The sequence below is a fragment of the Ovis canadensis genome, chromosome 1, assembly GCF_042477335.2.
Source record: "Ovis canadensis isolate MfBH-ARS-UI-01 breed Bighorn chromosome 1, ARS-UI_OviCan_v2, whole genome shotgun sequence".
In the NCBI taxonomy this organism is placed as follows: Eukaryota; Metazoa; Chordata; class Mammalia; order Artiodactyla; family Bovidae; genus Ovis; species Ovis canadensis.
This window is the reverse complement of record NC_091245.1, coordinates 210,853,969-210,878,883: the sequence shown is the minus strand read 5'-3', so window position 1 is coordinate 210,878,883 and position 24,915 is coordinate 210,853,969. Positions and strand designations below refer to the sequence as shown.

The 24,915-nt window shown below is 41.1% G+C and overlaps 1 protein-coding gene across 3 annotated transcripts in view; it reads right to left on the bottom strand.

The window, feature by feature from the left end:
• GNB4 (G protein subunit beta 4) overlaps positions 1–24,388 on the bottom strand; it is a 70,592-nt gene extending 46,204 nt beyond the window's left edge. The window contains exons 1-2 of one of the 3 annotated variants that reach the window (XM_069579760.1): positions 24,086–24,388; positions 23,406–23,757 (exon numbers count right to left, since the gene is read on the bottom strand). The gene's annotated coding sequence lies outside the window, so the exon portion shown is untranslated. Of the gene's footprint in view, positions 1–23,405; positions 24,010–24,085 lie in introns of those variants that run through there. The other 2 variants (XM_069579750.1, XM_069579770.1) reach the window with 2 other exon arrangements.
• Positions 24,389–24,915: the final 527 nt, after the last annotated feature.

Here is a 24,915-nt window from a genome sequence, read left to right as displayed (position 1 = left end):
AAAGAAAGTGAAGTTGCTCAGTTGTGTCTGACTGTTTGAGACCCCGTGGAGTGTAGCCTACAAGGCTCCTCCCTTCATGGAATTTTCCAGGCAAGAGTACTGGAGTGGGTTGCCATTTCCTTCTCCAGGGAATCCTCCTGACCCAGGGAATGAACCCACATCTCCCAAATTGCAGGCAGACACTTTACCATCTGAGCCACCTGGGAAGCAGCCTGTGTAAGCAAACTGAAACCTAAGCATATAAATGCCTCAAGGTTAAGAAATCGAAACCTAAGGACAACCAATTACAGCTAACTAGTTTACCAAATAAGGCAACCATGTAAGCTCAGTTCGGTTCAGTCGCTAAGTCATGTCTGACTCTTTGCGACCCCATGGACTGCAGCACGCCAGGCCTCCCTGTCCATCATCAACTCCCGGAGCTTACTCAAACTCATGTCCATTGAGTTGGTGATGTCATCCAACCATCTCATCCTCTGTCGTCCCCTTCTCCTCGTGCCTTCAATCTTTCCCAGCATCAGGGTCTTTTCAAATGAGTCAGCTCTTTGCATGAGGTGGCCAAAGTATTGGAGTTTCAGCTTCAGCATCAGTCCTTCCAATGAATATTCAGGACTGATTTCCTTTAGGATGGACTGGTTGGATCTCCTTGCAGTCCAAGGGACCCTCAAGAGTCTTCTCCAACACCGTAGTTCAAAAGCATCAATTCTTCGGCGCTCAGCTTTCTTTATAGTCCAACTCTCACATCCATACGTGACTACTGGAAAAACCATAGAAGCTACAGCCAATCAAATAATACCCTTGCTCCCCTTCCTCCTCTTCTCTATACAAGTCTTAACCCTGCCTCCATAGGTGGGTGGCGGAGCACCTCTAACCACTTCTGGTTTGGCAGTACCCAATCTAAATCGATTTTTGCTCAAAAGAAGAACAAACAAAATAATCTTAAACGTTTCAGTATGACTCAGTTATACTTTTTAACACACCTTAAGTCCACTGTGAAATAATAAAAGTAATGGAATGAAATAAAAATAAAGACAAAAAGAAGCTGAGATTAGGTTCAACGATTTGCCTAAGATTAGAAGCAAAGTCAGGACATGAATCCAAGCCTGTGTGACTCTGGAAGCCAGTCTTAACCACTCTCCTTTGACTCCATGCAAGGGCATTTCATTAATTCTCTCCGCTGAATCTAATGACACTCCCTTCTTATTCAAGCTTTACTTCAATAGCTTTCCAGACTCTTCACTTCCTAGATCTTCCTAGTACTTGACTGACTATTCCTTCTCTGCATCACTGCGGACTCGTCCCTCCTGCCCCCACTCCCCAATTCATTTCTTAAATACTTATTTTTTCCAGATCTATCCTCAACCAACTGTTAAGAAATTTCCCTCTTGGGAGGAAGGGAAGTTACAAAAGTGTATGAGATACATAGGAGCCATCTCTACCTTCCTTTACAAAAACACATAAAAATCATCAGAAGGTTATGGTCAAGGAATTTCACTAATGCTGATTTTTGGTCAAGGTCCAATCAGAGTTGTTTATCACAGTCTCTGAAATGGTACTGAAGTTACTAAAGCAATTTGAAACTAATAATTTAACAGCAATTAGTTTGATATAAGCATAGTGCTCTTTCAATTACTATAACTTCTTGACTAAGTTCTTTTTCAACATGAATATTTGGTTCATTTAACACATTTCAAATTACTTGATCACACAGTGAAAGCACTGTTAGTTGAGCAGAAGGCAGCCTGTCAGTTATCTTTTTAAAAGTTCAGCTGTACCAGTAACAAATATCAAAAAATACCAATGGGTTATTGTACCCAAGCCAATTTATTAAAGGAAATGAAAAAAAAAAAAAACATAGTTGTATAATTCAAACATTCTCCTCTCTCCATTTCTTAAAATGTCCACAGAATTTTTACTAAAGCAAGGCATTATGTAGACTGTACAATTATACTGCTCTGTTAGCAAAAAGCTATTTTAACCCACATGAGACAAAGACATACAAGTATTTCTTAGCTACTAATAATTTTCATATGGATCTTAAAAACTCATGTAAGGCAGGAAAGAATATTTTAAATTGTACTTTAAAATTTTAAGTATAAACTACTTTTACTTACTAGAGTTTATCAGAAAGGCTGGAGTTTACTATTTTTAATTAAATTCTCTAATGTTCTGCTTTTCTTTGTAATCCTGATTCATAACTCCTATACTTTATTTTTTTTAAAAAAACCCATAAGCTCATAATGAATTAGTTAAGGTACTTGTTTTTATAATTATTCATATAATCATATAAAAATCAGAAGTTTTTATAATCATTTTCACCAAGGAATTTAAAAACATATTTGCTTACCCACCCCAAGTAGTCTTCCAATTACAAATACTCCATGTGGCTTTCCTCATGAGTCAAAAATCTAGAGTTGTAAGAGACAAGTGAATCACAGAAGAAAACAGAAGAGATGCTTGACACAATACAGGCACTGAGTTTTTTATTTTGCTACCAAATTTCTCATTACACTGAACATTTATAAGTGCCCCCAAAGTAACACAATTCAGCCTCTTATAAACTGAAGGCAGTCTGTTTTGTCTGTGCTCCAGGAAAAAATAAGATGCTGCTCTCAACACTGTTTCCCTTCACCTAACTGCTATTCCTGGCAAAGTTCATTTTCTCACCAGCCATTTGCTGAATGCCTATTATATGCCAAGAACCCAGACTACACATGAATTACTCTCCAGGAGTCGGCAGTCCAAGAGGGAAAACAGCAATTTAAGTGCACATTCACCTAGGTCCATAATCCATTATCCTGAACCCTAAAGGCCAATTCAGAATCTGAGAGCTTATTGTATCAACACATATTTCATAACACCCCAACTGGACTTTGTGGCAGCACCCACATAATCCAGAAGGAATATTTCTGCAGCAAAATATAAGTATCTTCACAATCAAGTGGGGAAAAGATGGACTAGCAACAGTTTCACATTAGTTCAAGTTAGGCTGTACCATCAAATGAGTTCAAATTACATACGGTTTTGCCACTAATGATATAAGAAAAAAACAAAACCCTGCGGTTTCAAAGCATTTTGGATCTCCAAATTATGGGTAAGAGACTCTCTTTTAAAAGCAAATAACAGTTTATCTAAAAGATGTCTGAGGCATTCCCAAGAAAGGAACACTTTTCCAGTAAGTACAATCTATTATACAGTGATTAATCACAGTCTCATTATCAGTTCAGTTCAATTCAGCTAAGTTCAGTTGCTCAGTCAGGTCCAACTCTATGTGACCCCATGGACTGCAGCAAGCTAGGCCTCCCTGTCCATCACCAACTCCCGGAGTTTACTCAAACTCACATCCACTGAGTCGGTGATGCCATCCAATCATCTCATACTCTGTTGTCCCCTTCTCCTCCCACCCTCAATCATTTCCAGCATCAGGGTCTTTTCCAATGAGTCAGTTTTTCACATCAGGTGGCCAAAGTATTAGTTTCAGCTTCAGCATCAGTCCTTCCAATGAATATTCAGGACTGATTTCCTTTAGAATGGACTGGTTGGATCTCCTTGCTGTCCAAGGGACTCTCAAGAGTCTTCTCCAACACCACAGTTCAAAAGTATCAATTCTTTGGCGCTCAGCTTTCTTCACAGTCCAACTCTCACATCCATACGTGACTACTGGAAAACCCATAGCTTTGACTAGACGGACCTTTGTTGGCAAAGTAATGTCTCTGCTTTTAACTATGCTGTGTACGTTGGTCATAACTTTTCTTTCAAGGAGTAAGCATCTTTTAATTTCATGGCTGCAGTCACTATCTGCAGTGATTTTGGAGCCCCCCAAAATAAAGTCAGCCACTGTTTCCACTGTTTCCCCATCTATTTGCCATGAAGTGATAGGACCAGGTGCCATGATCTTAGTTTTCTGAATACTGAGTTTTAAGCCAACTTTTTCACCCTGCTCTTTCACTTTCATCAAAAGCCTCTTTAGTTCTTCTTTGGTTTCTTTTCCATAAGGGTGGTCTCATCTGCATATCTGAGGTTATTGATATTTCTCCCGGCAATCTTGATTTCAGCCTGTGCTTCATCCAGCCCAGCGTTTCTCATGATGTACTCTGCATAGAAGTTAAACAAGCAGGGTGACAATATACAGCCTTGACATATACTCCTTTCCCAATTTGGAACCATCTGTTGTTCCATGTCCAGTTCTAACTGTTGCTTCCTGACCTGCATATAGATTTCTCAAGAGGCAGGTCAAGCGGTCTGGTATTCCCATCTCTTGAATAATTTTCCAGTTTGTTGTGATCTACACAGTCAAAGGCTTTGGCATTCAATAAAGCATAAGTAGATGTTTTTATGGAACTCTCTTGCTTTTTCAATAATCCAACTGATGTTGGCAATTTGATCTCTGGTTCCTCTGCCTTTACTAAATCCAGCTTGAACATTTAAAGTTCACAGTTCATGTACTGTTGAAGCCTGGCTTGGAGAATTTTGAGCATTACTTTACTAGCATGTGAGATAAGTGCAACTGTGAGTTAGTCTGAGCATTCCTTGGCATTGCCTTTCTTTGGGACTGGAGTGAAAATTAACCCTTTCCAGTCCTGTGGCAACTGCTGAGTTTTCCAAATTTACTGGCATATTGTCTCGTTATAAGTTACAGCAAATCCACTAAAGTGTAACAAATAATTTCTTACAAAATTGGTAGTTACGAGAGAGACAGACAGATGGAGACAGAGACAGAGAGAGAGGGAGAGACACATGGCTAGTAACATAAATCAACTTCTTGATTATAAGCAGCCAAATTCTGATTCTGAGCCTTCACCTTCTCATTGTAAAAGCCAAGCTACCCATTTAGATTCATGATTCTCAACTCTCATGGCACACCAACCATGTAAGCTGATTAAGAGATTTTTGACCTGTAATAGTATATAGGGGAAAGATTACCTGGATGACCCCTGAACTTAAAAGATCCTTAGTATTTAGCCAACTAAGAGATGACATTTGCTGAGCGCTTACTATGTTTTACACACTGTTCAGAACTCTTCACAGTAACTCGTTTAACAACCTCAATTCAACCTCAGAAGGTAAGTGCTAATATCATCTTTATTTTACAGATGAGGAAACTACATGTTTTGGAGATTATGAACCTCATCCCAGTTCACACAACCTCGTAAGTGTTGGAGTCTGATTACACTTACTGTGTGATCACAGAAACTGTTTTAAATTCTGAGTCTCAATTTCCTCATCTGTACAGGGGAGACACTAGTATCTACCTCTAAATGATTGTTTTAGGGATTAAATAACACACATAAACAAACATCGTTAGAACTTTAAGTCAGAGCTAATTTGGCCTAACGAGGGAAATATATGAAGAAGCTATAATCGGAGGGCTTCCGTAGTGGATCAGACAGTAAAGCGTCTGCCTGCAATGCGGGAGACCTGGGTTCAATCCCTGGGTTGGGAAGATCCCCTGGAGAAGGAAATGGCAACCCACTCCAGTATTCTTGCCTGGAAAATTCCATGGACAGAGGAACCTGGTAGACTACAGTCCATGGGATCACAAAGAGTGATCCCTGGTAGGCTACAGTCCATGGGATCACAAAGAGTCGGACATGACTGAGAAACTTCACTTCACTTCACTTCTATAATCGTAAACACGACTCAGGTTCATATTCACATCTGCTGATGGGTCAATAGATAGAACAATACTTTTTTAAAAAAGAAGGAAAATAAAATTATCACCATAAAGAATTCTGTTCAAGGCCTCAGCATCTCAATTCTCCTGCCATGTCACCTCTTCTTTGTCTTCTCGACCCCTTGAAAAGCACCACTGCTTCCTCACTGACTCCAGAGGCTGGAAGTTTGCTGGGAGAGGACCTACATTACTCCTACCCCATCTGCACTCTTACTTACAGACCAGGATTCTCTTAACAGGCGTGGAGGAGGGAAAGGTTCAAAGAGGGAGAGGATAGGAGAGAAAACATTCAGTCCTTTAAAGGGCTACCTCTAACTACACCCACCTCCTGAAGATCTCAATACCTGACTCTCCAACAGTACCTTGCCCATCCCACTCCAATACTGTCACTACTAGATTGGGGCATTTCAGATTTTAATTAATGTCTTATCCATGAGGTGTGTAAGGAAAGAAACGCGGTTGACAGCCACTAATTTAACCCAATAGCCTAATCACTGGTTCTCAAAAGGTAAGGCCCAGAAGCGTCAGCATCACTGAGGAACTTGCCAGAAATGCAAACTTGTGGGCCCTTTGCTAGGCCTGAAGAATCAGAGACTCTGAGGGTGGAGCCCAGCAACCAGTGTTTAACATGCACTTCAGGTGATTCTGACACCTCTTGGAATCTGAGAACTACAGGTCTAAACTCTCGTCTAAAACCCCTCGATTGGAGGAAAGTTCAAGGATGTGCGTTCATGCCTGAAGAAGTTCCTAAAAGCACTTATGACATTTATATTATCTTGCTGGTTAAGCAAAACATCTAAATACTTTTTTAAAAATAAAGATAATAGATGGAATACATAAATAAAGAAATAATTCCCCTTCCAATTGGTTTTAAAATAGAGCAAAACTATTTCCCATATTTGAAACATGAAGATGTTTTTGGTTTTTCTGAAGGGCAACCTGAGAGTGAGAAAAGAGGCACTAGAAGGGAAACAGGAGTTTCTCTATAGATTTCCTATTTCAACACTCTCAGCTTAACACATTTTTTACAAAGAAATCATTAACAATTTCTTGATCTATTTCAGGCGTTATCTTCCTTTTCCTCAAGGGAAACTATCCATCTGGCAAAATCTTGATTTTCTCTTTTTTTGGGGGGCAGCCATTACCTCTTTTCAATGGGGCTTCTCTGGTGGTTCAGACAGTAAAGAATCTGCCCACAATGTGGGAGACCAGGGTTCAACCCCTGAGTCAGGAAAATCCCCTGGAGAAGGTAATGGCTATCCACTCCAGTATTCTTGCCTGGAGCAAGAAACCAAGTTCCTTATCCAAGCGTCACAAACAGATTCACTTGGGCTGAACACTTTGGATCACAATTTGCAGCTCTATCATCGAATTGGCTACGTGATCATTGCAGAAACCTAAACTGAGATGGTAAATTCCAGGACCCCATAAAATGTCATGCATAAAAATGTTTTAAAGGAATAGAAATTCATGGAATTACAAGCAAATGGATTTTTGTTTCATTCCTACATATTTTTTACATCCGTGTTATAAATTAAATGTATGTGACATATGCAATGTCTTAGCCTATTTGTCGTGTATAAAAGCTGAGGATTTAACCCTAAGTTCCTTAAATTTAATTTTTAAATTAAAATTATATTAAAATTTTAATTAAAAAATTAACCTTAATCAAGGAGATAGAAAAGAAGGGGAAGAAGTCTTGAGGCAAAGCTAACACAAATCAAAATTACTGTAATATCAAGTATTACAGGAAAACCTGATGCACAGTACATCTTATATTAATAAATATAGAGTGGATGTTTCTATTCTCTCAGGGTGTCCTTTTCAAATTTCCACATACATATATAAAGACACAATGGAAGTTTTAAATGAATAGGTATAGCTTTTTTCCAGTTAGCTTTTTGGGAAGACTTTCAAAAAAAGGATTTTCTTCCTGCTTTTTATATTCTTATCTATAGTCCTAAGTGTATAATAAATGAGACTATTCCAACTATTGTCAATTCAAACCATTAAGTGATTTATTCTTCCACTCAACAAACATGTTATTAAACATCTACTCTGGGCCAGACATAGTAACCCCAATCAGAAAAATTCATCTTCTCACAACAAAGTTAAGAATAATTATATTAGGATGTTAAGTGCCACCAGGCACATAATTAGTGTATGTCACCAGAACCAAATGTTTCAAGAGAATGTGACTAGACTCAACACACTAAGGATTTCCCTTAAACTTAATGCAATACATTCTGAAGCCATTTTCAGTATGCTTGTATTTTTTAGCTGTACTGGACTTCCTTGGTGGCGCAGATATCAAAAATCCATCTGCCAGTGCAGGGTTCAATCCCTGGGTCAGGAAGATCCCTGGAGAAAAAAATGGCACTGACTCCAGTATTCTTGCTCGGGAAATTCCATGGACAGAGGAGCCTGGTGGTCAACAGTCTGTGGGGTTGGAAAGAGTCGGACCAACTTAGTGACTAAATAACAAACAACAACAACCTCTTAAAGTAACTAGTTCTGTAAATTCACTGTCAGTGATGTAAACTAGTAGGGTATCTCCTCTTATTTAGTCCTCAAACTATTTTCTCTAAACTGAGACTCCTCTAGTTTTAGTGTTTTTAAGGCTTTGTGAACCAAATATTAGGAAAATCAATCATGATTATGTAAATTACAGATCATAACCTTGTCAGCCTGTCTTTTCTCATATAACTTCACTCAAGTGTTATCACCTCTTGGGTTTTCTGAATAGGAACATGCATCGTTCATCTCTGTATCACTCACTCACAAAGTCTTACACCCTTTAAAGTCACATAATTTGCTTTTGTTTTACCAGAAACAAGACCTTCAATTTACCAGATTTGGTTACATATTACTCTTGGTTATATATAAAAGGAATTTTAATTAATCTTACCACTAAGGAAACGACTTTGATGCTGGGAGGGATTGGGGGCAGGAGGAGAAGGGGACGACAAGAGGATGAGATGGCTGGATGGCATCACTGACTCGACGGACGTGAGTTTGAGTGAACTCCGGGAGTTGGTGATGGACAGGGAGGCCTGGTGTGCTGCAGTTCATGGGGTTGCAAAGAATCGGGCACAACTGAGCAATTTCACTTTCACTTTTCACTATCATGCACTGGAGAAGGAAATGGCAACCCACTCCAGTATTCTAGCCTGGAGAATCCCAGGGACAGAGGAGCCTCGTAGGCTGCTGTCTATGGGGTCGCACATAGTCAGACACGACTGAAGCAACTTAGCAGCAGCAGCAGCAACATACATCAATCACGATCTAGCTCATTTGCTGAGTTGGCTGGAGAGCACAAAATGTGATTTGTTTAATTAACATATTCATAGACAGGTAGCTACAATTCCATATGTTCAGAGTTATAAACATAAAATCTCTTAAAAGTTTCCAATAAGAGGTAGAAATATGAGTATAGCACTCAGTATCTTCCTCCCAGTGCAGATTTCATTCCCCAGTGGCTCAGCGGTAAAAAATCTGCCTGCACTGCAGGAACTGCAGGAGATGCTGGTTCGATCCCTGGGTCGGGAAGATCCCCTGGAGGAGGGCATGGCAACTCACTCCAGTATTCTTGCCTGGAGAATCCCATGGACAGAGGAGCCTGGTGGGCTACAGTCCACTGGGCTGCAAAGAGTTGGAAATGACCGAAGTGACTGAGCATGACGCATGCAAAACTATTATGCCTACCCACGAGATAAAACATTGAAGTTTTACTAATTAAGAGACTTCCCTGGTGGTCCATTGATTAAGACTCCCCACGCTTCCACTGCAGGGGGCACATGTTTGATCCCTGGTCAGAGAACTAAGATTCTACAAACCACACAGCATGGTCAAACAAACAAACAAACAAAACGGCAAGTATACTTATATGATACTGGTTACCAATGCTACTTCAGGATCATACTTCACCAAAATGTCGTATGATTGCTGTCCTGGGTTTAGACCAAGAGCTAATTTATAACCTACATTAGCTTCTTTGGAACTCCACTCCATTCCCAGTTCCCCATCCCAAGTAACATCCTCAAAGGCTTTTCTTGGCTCAGTGGTACAGAATCTGCCTGCCTAGACAGGAGACACAGATTCAATCCCTGGGTCAGGAAGATACCTTGGAGAAAGACATGGCAACCCACTTCAGTATTCTTGCCTGGGAAAATCCCATGGGCAGAGTAGCCTGGAGGGCTACAATCCATGGAGTTGTAACAGAGTCCAACATGACTTGGTGACTAAACAACAAAATGGCTTCAAAATCCATCAGTCAATACAGGGTTTATCTCCACCGAGTGCTTTCAACGCTATATCCTGCTCTTAGTTACATTTACATCGCAGCCACACTCTGTTTTACTCTACTTCTCTGCTGTCTATGGACGTTTTCATCCTGCCACACCTACCATCACACATACCAATACTGCTCTTCAGCAGCATTAAGGAAACACACATTCCTAGTGCTTCACCATCTCATCATAACCTCTCATCCCCGGAAATATATAAAGTTGCTCCCTCTTGAAAACATTAGTTATACCATGGGGGGAATTTACATACAAACATTTCTCTCCTTTCTTGTATCTTAAGGCATGGAGGAGTCTTTGTGTGTGTGTTTTTAAAGTTATTCCCTCCCCCAAATCTTCCCTTGTGGCACATTAATTATTAATAAACATAATGAAATCCTTTGTTGGTGAAGTTTAATTCCCATAGGTAAAGGTTAACACATAACCATGAAAACTAATGTCTAAGTTTAAAACTTTTACAATATCGACTGCTTTTGTTTTTACATCAAATGACAAGGAGACTACATTTTTCAAAAAGTTTATTCCCGTCTGTAAAGCAATTATCCTTCAATTAAAAAATAAACAAATTTTTTTAAAAAAGAAAAAGTCTTTTCCCTCCTAACAGCTTCCCTAGAGGCCCATTTAGTAACCAATGCACATAATGAAGATCCCCTGTTGACAAATTTCAACTTCCTTAAGTAATCAGCTGTCTACCATTTTTCCATTTAAATACATTTAAAGAAGCCCAAAAAGTAAAAAATGTTTCAAAATCATTTAAAGAAGCCCAGAAAGTAAAAAATGTTTCAAAATCATTTTCTTATAAAAACTGGTCACCATAAACCATGTTAATTATCCTAAATACAATGTATCATCTATGTCACATACCAGTTGGAAAAATAAAGCCTCATTCAGCTTTAGTTGCATTACTGGGTTTTTAATTTCACAAACCAAGGAATTAATACCCAATTTTTGTATTTTAAACAGTTCCTGGGTAAAGGTGTTTAGGTGGGGAACTCATAAAAACTGACTCAAGCCATTGGTAAAAGTCATCATAACAAAAAACACCAAAAATTCCTATGGAAGAGCCCAGAGGTTATTAGTTCTTTGGGCATGGAGACCACTATTCTCATCTTTGTCCCTCCCAAAGTAGAGTGTGCACTTTATGGTACAGATTCTATTTCTCTATAGCTAAACATGTGTTACAAGTTAGATGAAGAAGAAAGAGTAAAGCTTCTAAAAACATGGCATTTTTGAAGACTAAGAATCAATGTTTAGGGCTTTCCTTGTGGCTCAGGGGTAAAGAACCCACCTGCCAATGCAGGAGACACAGGTTCCATCCCTGGTCCAGGAAAATCCCACATTGTGAGAAGCAACCAAGCGCGCGCATCACTGCTGAGCCTCTGTTCTGTTCTACAGCCCAGGAGCTGCAGCTACTGATGCCCTTTCGCCCTGGAGCCCATGCTCCACAACAGAAGCCACCGCAACGAGAAGCCTGCACACCACAGCCGGAGAGCGGCCCCCAAGCACCACAAACTAGAGAAAAGCCTGTGCAGCAACAAAGATTAAAACAAGAAAAAGAACGAATGTTTACAGACAGTTATTATCCAACTGTTCATATAACCCAAAATTATAAATATAAATCAACTGGCCAGACAAAGGCAAAACTGGGAAAACATTTTAAGCTGTATACTGCCTTAAATATTAACTATGGACATTAACTTCATATTATTTTAGGAAGTCAACAGTTCCTAAAGTTCAAAGTGTTGAACTCTTTTAATGTGATTTCTATGTCAAAACAAATTAAGATAAAATTCTCAGCAATTCTAGAGGAGGCTCCCCATAACGCAAACCAGGAAAACGGTACTGAGGAACACAAGCTGTGAACTTACCAAGCATTTTTTTGTTCGTAACTATTACACCAAAGGAAAGTCTTTGGTACCCGCACCATTCACAGGACATTTGTAGGGTGGCTGTAGCAAAGCACAGTAGTTAAAGCGCTGCCTCTAGTACCCAGCTGTTCGGATTTGAATATGGCTTTTCCTCTAGCACATGTTTACTGACAATTGGAAAAGTTTACAAAGGTTAGCTGAAAATATTAGCACAGTTGGAAAAAAGATGTCTTTGAACTAAAGATGGACAAATGTTAAAAATATTTTAAGAGAGGAAGTATATTTAAGCAGAAATTATTTTAAGTAATCAAACCATTTTGGAGCTAGTTTCATTTTTCATCCTAAGCCAGATATTTCTTTAACTATTGCCTATTTTCTTTTCATTCTTTCCAGTCTTATTATGGTTAAGTTTGAGGCTTACTTAAAATTTTCAAATCTTTGTAGTTTAAAAATTAATTGTCCAGCTTGTAATCAAGGTTGGTCCATTTTTACTTCTTCCTACCTGTTCTACTCATCTCTTGGTTATGAGTATTCCCTCCACCAGAGGGCAGACAAAAGAAAGATGAAGTCGTGAAATACAAAGCTGATAACTTATTCGCTTCCAGAGAATCTTGAGCGATGCCACCAAAAGACTTTAAACAGCACTGATGTTTTCTGAGACAGTCTTCAATGGCAAAAGCGTTAAATAAACTACAGCCAGAAAGGTGGCAATATTAATGCATTTATTCATTCATCAACAAATATCTGGGTTCCAACCACATGCAGGGCACATTCCAGGCTCCAGGGATTCAGCCGTAAACAAAACGAAGTTTCCTGTGGTCATGGAGCTTTATTCTACATATGCCCAGGAGAGGATAATAAAGCATGTGAATAAATAACAATTTCAAGTAAAGCACTGTGCAGGGGGGAAAAAGAAGCTACAGGATGACCAGGAAGGGTATTTCTAAATAATTTAATCTTTAAAGACCTGAATGAAATGAGTGAATGAGCCATGCCTTAAAAGGGGAAAAGCACTCCAAACACACGAAACAGTAAAATGCAAAGGCCCTGAGGTAGAAACTAATTTAGCAAGCTGAATCCACAGGAGACAGGGGTGAAGACTGGAGGGGATTGAACAAAGCAGAAGCTATACAGAGGTAGGCAGGAGCCAACTACATGATACATGGGCCTCTAGACCATAATAAAAACTTCATATTTTATCTAACACTAATGGGTTTTGATAACTGGGAGACAATCTAATTTGACTCATACCTTTTAAAGTTCGTGCTGGTTGCCAGGAGACACACGACTGGAAGCTGAAAGACCAGTTAGGTGCTACTACAGTTGTCTGGGCCAGGAAAGATGGTGGTTTGACACAAGGATGGTGGTAGTGGAAGTGATTAAAATATAAGACAAATTTGGAATAATTTTTAAGTTAGAGCCCATTGTTCAGTCGTTAAGTTATGTCTGACTCTGTGACCCCATGAACTGCAGCACGCCAGGCTCTCCTGTCCTTTACCACCTCCCAGAGCTTGCTCAAACTCACGTCCATTGAGCCGGTGATGCCATCCAACCATCTTGCCCTCTGTCGTCCCTTTCTCCTCTGGCCTTCAATCTTTCCCAGCAACAGGGTCTTTTCTAATGAGTCAGCTCTTTGCATCAGGTGGCCAGTGTATTGGAGCTTCCACATCAGTCCTTCCAATGAGTGTTCGGGGTTGATTTTCTTTAGGATAGAGCCCATAATACTTGCCAATAAACATAGGAGGAGTGAATCAGGATTACTCTTAGGAGTTTTAAACTTGAGCATCTGGGTGGACGGTGATACCATTAACTGAGCTGGAAAAGAATTACAAGCCATAGCCAGTGAGGCCAGATGAAGATCAGAATTAGTGTCCCGGAAGTCAAGGGAAAGAATGTTTCTACAAGGAAGGAGTTGCGTGGTTCAGAGATCTGCCACCCCTGCTGACACTGAGAAGAATGGTTCTGGGGCACAGGAAAGATAAAGTCTCTGGAACAGGTTCAGAAGAAAATGGGAAGTGAGGAGTTGAGAAGCAGACACAGGCGAAATGCAACCTTTGAAAAAGTTCTGAACACAAGGTAGCTTTATTAGTTTTCGAAGTTTTAACTTGCCTGTTTTTGAAATTTCAAACTTAAAGTCGAAAAATTTTGGTGGCTCACTCTCTGTGTGCAATGCAGGAGACTCAAGTTCAATCCCTGGATGGGGAAGATCCTCTGGAGGAGGAAATGATAACCCACTCTAGTATTCTTGTTTGGAGAATCCTATGGAACAGAGGAGACTAGTGGATTATAGCCCATGGCGTCAGAAAGAGTCAGACATTGATTTCACTACTAAACCACCACCTACCACAGTGAACACTCTTATTCCACTCACCTAGATTTACCGTTAACATTTGCCACCTTTGCTTCATTGCTCTCTTTATATGTAATAATCATTATTGCTTATTCATTTGAGAGTAAACTGAAGGTATTTTGACCCTTTACTCCTAAATAATTCACTGTGTATCCTTCCAAGAACAAGGGCATTTTCCTATGCAACTACAGTGCTGTGCTAAGTCACTTCAGTTGTGTCTGACTCTTCGTGACCCTATGGACTGTGGCCCACCAGGCTCCTCTGTCTATGGGATTCTCTAGGCAAGAATACTGGATTGGGTTGCCATGCCCTCCTCCAGGGGATCTTCCCAACCCAGGGATCGAACTCACGTTACTTACGTCTCCTGCATTGGCAGGCGGGGTCCTTATGACTAGCGCCCCCTGAGAAGCCCTGTAACTACAGTACAATGAACAAATTCAGGAAATTTAACATTGATATCCTATTATTTAATATTCAGTACGTATGCAAATTTTGCCAACAACCCAACAATGTTCTTAGAGTGGATTTTCCAATTCAAGATCCAATCCAGGATTCTGCACTGAATTTAATTCGCAGGTCTCTTTCCTTTAATCTGAAACTGTTCCTTTGCCTTTCTTTGTCTTTCACAACATTAGCATGTTGGAAGAGTACAAGCCAGTTACTTAGAACAATCCTCAATTAAAATTCGTCTATTGATTCCTTGTGATTAGATTTTGGTTATGCATTTTATAAATACCACAGGAAAGTAACGCCATTCCCTAGTTCAAGTGCGTCAAGAAGAACATGTTTTTCCCACTACTGGTGATATTAATTTTGATCACTTGGTTGTGGTGATTGATGCCTGACAGACTTCTCCACTGTGAAGTTACTGTATCCCCCTTGGTCATTAATCTCAAGAGAGTCCACTGGAAACTGGTGATATCCTTTCCTCCATCCAACTTCCTCCACTAGTAACATCTGCCTGACTCAGTATTACCATAATGGTTGCAAACTAGTGACTTTTCTACCTACTGTTCCTTCTACAGTTTTTATTGGCTGTCCACCAGGAAGAATTTTTCCCTTTTTCTTATTTATTTTTATGGACTTGGGGATTCTGATTGTATTCAATCAGTTATAATCCATTACTGATATTACTCATTGTGATGCCCCAATTCTCTCAGATTTGACATGCCCCCATTTTCTTAAAAAACACTTCCTTACTTTGTGTTCCATCCTCATCTTGTATTTTCCCTTCTCCAGCCCTGGAACTGAAAGTAAAGTCTGATGCTGAAAAGAGCAATATTGCATAGAAACCTGGAATGTTAGGTCCATGAATCAAGCAAACTGGAAGTGGTCAAACAGGAGATGGCAAGAATGAACACTGACATTATAGGAATCAGTAAACTAAAATGGACTGGAATGGGAGAATTTAACTCAGATGACCATTATATCTACTACTGTGGGCAAGAATCCCTTAGAAGAAATGGAGTAGCCATCATGGTCAACAAGAGTCCGAAATGCAGTACTTAGATGCAATCTCAAAAACGACAGAATGATCTCTGTTCGTTTCCAAGGCAAACCATTCAATATCATGGTAATTCAAGTCTATGCTCCAACAGTAATGCTGAAGAAGCTGAACTTGAACAGTTCTATGAAGACTTACAAGACCTTCTAGAACTAACACCCAAAAAAGATGTCCTTTTCATTATTGGACATTATAGGGGACTGGAATGCAAAAGTAGGAAGTCAAGAAACACCTGGAGTAACAGGCAAATTTGGCCTTGGAGTACAGAATGAAACAGGGCAAAGGTTAACAGAGTTCTGCCAAGACAATGCACTGGTCATAGCAAACACCCTCTTCCAACAACACAAGAGAAGACTCTACACATGGACATCACCAGATGGTCAACACCAAAATCAGATTGATTATATTCTTTGCAGCCAAAGATGGCTCTATACAGTCAGCAAAAACAATACCGGGAGCTGACTGTTCAGATCATGAACTCCTTAGTGCCAAATTCAGACTCAAATTGAAGAAAGTAGGGAAAATCACTAGACCATTCAGGTATGACCTAAATCAAATCCCTTATGATTATACAGTGGAAGTGACAAGGAGATTCAAGGGCTTAGATCTGATAGACAGAGTGCCTGAAAAACTACGGACGGAGGTCTGTGACACTGTACAGGAGGCAGTGATCAAGACCATCCCCAAGCATAAGAAAGGCAAAAAGGCAAAATGGTTGCCTGAGGAGGCCTTACAAATGGCTGAGAAAGAAAAGATGCAAAAAGCAAAGGAGAAAAGGAAAGATATACCCATTTGAATGCAGAGTTGCAAAGAATAGCAAGGAGAGATAAGAAAGCCTTCCTCAGTGATCAGTGCAAAGAAATAGAGGAAAACAGTAGAATGGGAAAGACTAGAGATCTCTTCAAGAAAATTAGAGATACCAAGGCAACATTTCCTGCAAAGATGGGCTCAATAAAGGGCAGAAATGGTATAGACCTAACAGAAGCAGAAGATGGGATAGAAAGAATACACAGAAGAACTATACAAAAAAGATCTTCATGACCTGGATAATCATGATGGTGTGATCACTCATCTAGAGCTAGACATCCTGGAATGTGAAGTCAAGTGGGCCTTAGAAAGCATCACTACGAATAAAGCTAGTGGAGGTAATGGAATTCTAGTTGAGCTATTTCAAATCCTGAAAGATGATGCTGTGAAAGTGCTGCACTCAATATGCCAGCAAATTTGGAAAACTCAGCAGTGGCCACAGGACTGGAAAAGGTCAGTTTTCATTCCAATCCCAAAGAAAGGCAATGTCAAAGAATGCTCAAACTACTGCACAATTGCACTCATCTCACACGCTAGTTAAGTAATACTCAAAATTCTCCAAGCCCGGCTTCAGCAATACGTGAACCATGAACTTCCTGAGGTTCAAGCTGGTTTTAGAAAAGGCAGAGGAACCAGAGATCAAATTGCCAACATCCACTGGATCATGGAAAAAGCAAGAGAGTTCCAGAAAAACATCTATTTCTGCTTTATTGACTATGCCAAAGCCTTTGACTGTGTGGATCACAATAAACTGTGGAAAATTCTGAAAGAGATGGGAATACCAGACCACCTGACCTGCCTCTTGAGAAATCTGTATGCAGGTCAGGAAGCAACAGTTACAACTGGACATGGAACAACAGACTGGTTCCAAATAGGAAAAGGAGTATGTCAAGGCTGTATATTGTCACCCTGCTTATTTAACTTATATGTAGAGTACATCATGAGAAATGCTGGACTGGAAGAAACAAGCTGGAATCAAGATTGCCAGGAGAAATATCAATAACCTCAGATATGCAGATGACACCACCCTTATGGCAGAAAGTGAAGAGGAACTAAAAAGCCTCTTGATGAAAGTGAAAAAGGAAAGTGAAAAAGTTGGCTTAAAGCTCAACATTCAGAAAACAAAGATCATGGCATCCGTTTCCATCATTTCATGGGAAATAGATGGGGAAACAGTGGAAACAGTATCAGACTTTATTTTTTGGGGCTCCAAAATCACTGCAGATGGTGACTGCAGCCATGAAATTAAAAGACGCTTACTCCTTGGAAGAAAAGTTATGACCAACATAGACACCATATTAAAAAGCAGAGACATTACTTTGCCGACTAAAGTCTGTCTAGTCAGGGCTATGGTTTTTCCAGTGGTCATGTATGGATGTGAGAGTTGGACTGTGATGAAGGCTGAGCGCCAAAGAATTGATGCTTTTGAACTGTGGTGTTGGAGAAGACTCTTGAGAGTTCCTTGGACTGCAAGGAGATCCAACCAGTCCATTCTGAAGGAGATCAACCCTGGGATTTCTTTGGAAGGAATGATGCTAAAGCTGAAGCTCCAGTACTTAGGTCATCTCATGGGAAGAGTTGACTCACTGGAAAAGACTTTGATGCTGGGAGGGATTGGGGGCAGGAGGCGAAGGGGACAACAGAGGATGAGATGGCTGGATGGCATCACTGACTCGATGAACGTGAATCTGAGTGAAGTCCGGGAGATGGTGATGGACAGGGAGGCCTAGCGTGCTGCAATTCATGGGGTCGCAAAGAGGTAGACACAACTGAGCAACTGAACTGAACTGAACTGAACTGAACTGATGAAAGTAAAAGAGGAGAGTTAAAAAGCTGGCTTAAAACTTGGCATTCAGAAAACTAATATGGCATCCGGTCCCATGACTCAAGGCAAACTGATGGGGAAACAATGGAAACAATGAGAGACTTTATTTTGAGGGACTCCAAATCACTGCAGATGGTGACTGCAACCATGAAATTAAAAGACGGCTTGCTCCTTGGAAGAAAAGCTATGACCAACCTAGACAGCATATTAAAAAGCAGAGACATTACTTTGCCAACAAAGGTCCTTCTAGGCAAGGCTATGGTTTTTCCAGTAGTTATGTATGGATGTCGGAGCTGGACTATGAAGAAAGCTGAGCCCTGAAGAATTGATGCTTTTGAACTCTGGTGGTGGAGAAGATTCTTGAGAGTCCCTTGGACAGCAAGGAGATTCAACCAGTCCATCCTAAAGGAAATCAGTCCTGAATATTCATTGGAAGGACTGATACTGAAGCTGAAACTCCAATCCTTGGCCACCTGATGTGAAGAACTGACTCATTTGAAAAGACCCTGATGCTGGGAAAGACTGAAGGAAGGAGGAGAAGGGGACGAGAGGATGAGATGTTTGGATGGTATCACTGACTCAATGGACATGAGTTTGAGTAAGTTCTGGGAGTTGGTGACGGACAGGGAAGCCTGGCAGTCCATGGGGTCGCAGAGTCGGACACAACTGAGTGACTGAACTGAACTGAGCCCTAGAATTTGCCATTTAGCTTTGGGCAAACTAGCTGCGTTCACTGCTACTAGGGTGTCATTAGTTCTAGCCCTTTCATTACACAGAATTAGCAATTATATGCATGTCTGTATGAATGGATATTTTAATCACAAGTTCATATGGATAACTCTAATTCCCATCCAACATTGCCGAGGTCTTCACTGCCCTCTTCTATTTCCTATTTTTATTTCCCTTCTTCTATAGTGAAAATCCTAGTTCCCAACATAGCAAGGAATTTACTCATTTGCTCAGTCCTACAATACACACAGAACAATTGTAAAACTGCTATTTCTCTACCACTATACATAACAGCCTACTACACTTGGTTCAAGATTTCTTGTTTTTATTTTTGTAAGTCCTTTTATGTTAGGTTAAAGGTATCTAATCAAATTCTGTGTTAAAAGTTTACTTGGATTCATTTTCTTTTTATTCTGAGAATTTGTTATTAAAGTACAGTCAGTTCATCTGCTGCTGTCTGTATTCAGTTTTAGAAGTTTTTTCCTTCCCAACCTTGTTAATTTCATTTAAGAAATATATAAAATATTAAAAAGTTTCCAAAACTCATAACTACACAAAAAGGTGTGACAGAGCATAGCCACTCCCTCCACCATCCCTTTTACTCTGTTCTTACCCATTTCCCACAGATAACTAATTAATTTACGGTTATCTCTTCTCTATTTACTTTTGCTATATCAAAATATTATGTTTTCTCCATATGGAACAGAGAAATGGGACAGAATACTGGATCAAGAAAGAATTTTAAGATGGAAGACATAACAGAATGTTTGAATTATTTTGTAAATAATTCCACAGAAACTGAAAGTGAAGATGTAGAAGGGACAGGATAATTACAGAAGGAAATATCCATCAAAATTCTTTCTGGCTTAATTTGAGGGACATCGAAGAAGTCCCATAATCCAAAATAGACTGCCATACTGTTTGAAACCTTCCAAATTACTAATATCTATGGCTCTAGAGAACTCACATAAAAATAGGGTTATTATTTAGAAGGATAATTAAGCTAACCCTACCTACTAATGTTGGGCTTCCCTGGTGGCTCAGTAATAATGAATCCACCTGCTAATGCAGGAGATATGGGCTCAATCCCTGGGTCAGGAAAATCCCCTAAAGAAAGAAATGGCAACCCACTCCAGTATTTTTGCCTGGGAAATCCCATGGACAGAGGAGTCTCACAAAAGAGTTGGACACAACTTAGCAACTAAACAATTACAACCTATCAATGGCAGTAGGAGAAATTCTGCCCTGGCAAGAGGGAAGTTTCAAACTTGAGCTAGACATTTAAGAGGAAAAGAGGTGAGAAGAGAATGGCTAAGACGACATTTAAGAGGAAAAGAGGTGAGAAGAGAATGGCTAAGACGAGGACCTGTATAATAGCACTGACAGACAACAATGATCGCACTAGAAAAATAAGCTCACATCTCTAGGAACATCTTGGAAATTTTACTTATATGCTAATGAGTAACAGGGTTATTCCTCATGATGCTATCAGTGTGGCACAGAGGGAAGAACATAAACTTCACAGAGAGGTCTGGCCTTAAATCCCAAATGAATTACCTAATAGCTACATAACCACTGGCAAGTTATTACTTAACATCTCAGAGCCACAGTTTTCTTACCTGTAGAAATGGATAATGTCCTTTTTACCATGTTAACATAGGACATAAACAGAGTAACGTACAGCACTGCCCCTGGCCCAGATGAGTGCGCACACTCAGGCGTGTTCAACTCTTTGTGACCCTATGGACTGTAGCATGCCAGGCTCCTTTGTCCATGGAATTTTTCAGGCAAGAATAATGGAGTGGGTCGCCATTTCCTTCTCCAGGAGACCTTCCTGAACCAGGGATCGAATTTGTGCCTCTTGCACCTGGCCCAGAACATATGTTTAATAAGTAGTTCCTATGATAAACGCAGATTAACAACGTAAAGTGCTACAATAACATGCCTGAAAGGAATCTGTGAAATCACACCATCTCAGGCAGTATTTGGGGCTTTCTGGGTAGCTCAGCAGTGAAGAATTCGCCTGCAGTGCAGGAAACATAGGAGACTTGGGTTCAATTCCTGGGTCAGGAAGATACCCTGGAGGAGGTCATAGTAATCCACTCCAGTATTCTTGCCAGGAAAATTCCAAGGACAAGGAGCCTGGTGGGCTACTTAGTCCACGGGGTCACAAAGAGTGGGACCCAACTGATCATGCACATACGCAGGTGGTACTTGGTAAGAGAAAAAAAAATGTCCACGTAATTCCAATTCTCAATTTTCAGAATGTCCCAGAATCTATTTTTAAAGGTATAAAAATATATGCTGACATACTAAAGTGCCAGTGATTTAAAAGAAACCATTCTAGGGAGATGTTGATCAAACGTTAAAAACCTCTAGTTATAAGATGAATACCTTCTGGGCATTTAATGTACAACATGGTGACTACAGTGTGGTTCAGATGGTAAAGAATCTGCCTACAATGCGGGAGTAACCCAGGTTCAATCCATGGATCAGGAAAATCCTCTAGAGAAGAAAATGACAACCCACTCCCACATTCCTGCCTGGAAAATCCCATGGACAGAGGAGCCTGGTGGGCTACAGTCCATGGGGAGGCAAACAGTCAGACACAACTGGGCAACTAACACTTTCACTGCATACTTGAAAGCTCCGTAGAACAGATCTTAAATATCCTATACACACACACACACACACACACACACAGAGCTAATTATAGCAGGTGATAGATGTATTAACTAACCTTAACTTCCACAATCATTTTGCAATTTATATATCAAATGATCACTTTGTACACTTTAAACTTACACAATGTTATATGTTAATTGTATCAATTATATCTCAATAAAGCTGGAGAAAGTAATAACTCAGAGTAAACTAAGGAATGCCTACAGCTCACAAAGAAATGAACATAAATGTATTACAAGCAATATTACCCAATCTTATAATTTTATAAATTCGTATACACACAAGAGAATTAAGGACACTGAATAAAGCAGTATTCTAAGTTTCTATTTTACTTTCAAAGTAATCTACAAACCAAAATGTAACATGGAAAGTCTTAAATGACCTTTAACTAAATACTGAAAAATACAATAAACTTTCAGTGCCTAGAATCAGTAATAACCCCAAAGCCCCACATAAGAGTCTTAATATGTGCAATGGCAATGAGACTCAAAGCATACAATTTTATCCTATAGACCGTCGTTTTCCTTGACAACTAGTAATGATTTCTCTTTCATCTTAGTAAATCGGTGTGTGGTCTACTTCTGTTCTAGAAGATGCGCTTAAAGGTCACAATCTCAATTTGCAATACTAAGATGATTAGAATGCATCAACAACGCAATGCAGAATGTCTTAAGAAAACTTTCCAGCAGGGTGCTAATCCACAGACAGAGCTATTTTGCTTGTGGAGGGAGAAAGACGCATCCACACCCTTTACTAAGAGAAAAGGAAGGAGTGGGGAAAAAAAGGAAGAGAGAGAGAGAGACGCACAATAACAAAGCACTGCTTCCATAAACAAATGAAAGTCTGTTCTTAAACTTTGGGAAATTCTATCTTCCTCTACCAAATAGCAATAAAACTACAAGGCAATCTTTTTTTATTTTTAAATATAAATTTATTTGTTTTAATTGGAAGTTAATTACTTTACAATATTGTATTGGTTTTGCCATACATCAACATGAATCCGCCAAGCAGAAAAAGACTACGGAGAGAAAAGGAAAAAACATTTTATCATGTACTGAACTTACAAGTATTCAAAATCCTTAATCTCCACCTCCACCAAATATCCACCAAATATTGATCATCACATCCTTTTCAAAATAAATCTAACATGAAAATACTGGACTCATTTTTAGCACTCGGTAGAGAACTTTCCTCTCTCCCAGCGCTCACCACCCAATAACCCTTCTGGGCAGCCCTGAATAACCGCTATTCTCGGGACAAACAAGAACTCGCGTTCCAATACCCTGGAGGGGCCTCCGGGCGCGGAGAGAAACTAGGGGTCTGGAGGCCAAGGACCACTGACCGCCCCTCGCTGCCCAGAGCCAGCGGTCCGAGCCGCCCAGGAAGTGCCTGAAGCGGCGGCCGAGCGGCGGTCCCCGCACCCGAGCAGAGTGCCATCGAGGCGCACCCGCCCCGTCCCTCCCAGGCAAGGTCCGCCTCCCGGAGTCCCCAGTCTTCGAGTCAGGAGGGACCTCGCCGACCCCGCGCCGCCTTCCAGAGCCGGGTTCCGCCCGGGCGGCCCCGCGCCGCCTCTCGGGCCGGGTTCCGCCAGAGCGGAACCGCGGCGACTCCTGCCCCAGCGGGACGCACCGACGAGCTGCAGCTCGCGCAGCCGCCGCCTACCTGGAGGGACCTGGGGCCCGCGTAGACTGTGGGTGCGGAGGTCGGCTGGGCGCTCAGCAGCCCCTGGCGCGCGAAGCCAGCGTGCAGAGCGCAGTGCACCGCGAAGACCAGCGCCGCGAAGATCCGCCGACCACACCCAGGCCCGCGCCGCCCAGCAGCCAACTCCGCGGCGCGCGGGGCCGGGGCGGGGACGTGGCTCGAGGCGCAAGGCACGAGGCACGAGGCGCGCGGACTCGGCGGGGACGCGCCCCGGGCGCGCGCAGATCCTGGAGCTTGCGCGTCCGGGGTCGGGGGGCGAAAGCTGCTGGCGCGGCGCGCAGCTTTTGCTTCCTATTTTTTCTCTCGTTTCCTGCTAGAAGGAGAAGAAAAACATTAATTCCCCGGGCAGTTTCGTTTTCTTGGTGAGGCGCCTGGACTCCGGAGCACACTTCTGAGGAGCGCCCAAGTGATGTGGCCAGTTTCCTTCCTGCCACCGCGCAGGCCTCAGCTTGCTCTTGGGCTGGATAGAGGGGCTGACTTAGGAGACCTCAAGGTTCCATTTAGGTTTCACATTCTGTGAACTGAAGCCCTGAGACTTCCAAAATTGCCTTGGGATCCCAGCTCTATTGTCGCTAGTTGTGTGACCGTGTACCGTCTCATGGACTGTTTCATCGTGGGCAAAGTAGGGCTAGTGTACCTACCTCGTGAAGGTGCGAAATTTTTTAATGAGGTAACGGTTGCACAGAGCCTGCCTCTGAATAAATGATCAACGCTTGGAAGTTATTGTTACTGCTCTCGTTGATGAAACCGGGCCTTCCAGATAACCCTGTCAATTCTCTCATCTCTGCATGAGTTAAACCACATGCAACCGACTTTTTCCAGATTTCTAGGGCTGTTTTATGTTTAAAATGTCATAAAATGAATGCATCTACCCAGTTTGCTTCCTCTGAAGTCAGTGCCGCCCGGGAGCAATTTTCCTCTCCCCCCACCCCCATCTTTCTTCTGAGTTAAATCCAGTTTGACAGACTGTTGCTATAGCATTCCTTCTCTGACGTCAAACAATTTAAAGAAACAGCCCCGGGTAGCGAAAACTGCAGAGGAGTTCTTTGTGGAGTTTCTGTGAAGAAACGTTCGAACAATATCCTGAGAGAACTTTAACACCTCCGCAGCCTTCGATTTCTTCTTCAGCAGCTCCCTGAAATAAATTTTTTAGTACCTTCATGATGAGCACACCCTGACTGCAGCAGTGGAGATGTGACCGCTTTGTAGAAAAGCCAGACCATGACAAAAATGGAAACAGCTGTGGTGCTAGGACGATGAAATTATAGGTGGTTCCCCACCCCCCACCACCAGATTTTTATTTTCCTTAATGTGGGGTGCTTGTTTCCATTAAGAAAAAGGAGGAGACATGCCAAATCTTCTACATATATGTGTCTGAAAAGTTGATTGGGACCTGAATAGTTTGCAGCCGTAACTATTTATGTTTTATTAATCAAATCCTGAGCATTATCATTGTCATGTTTAAGAGGAA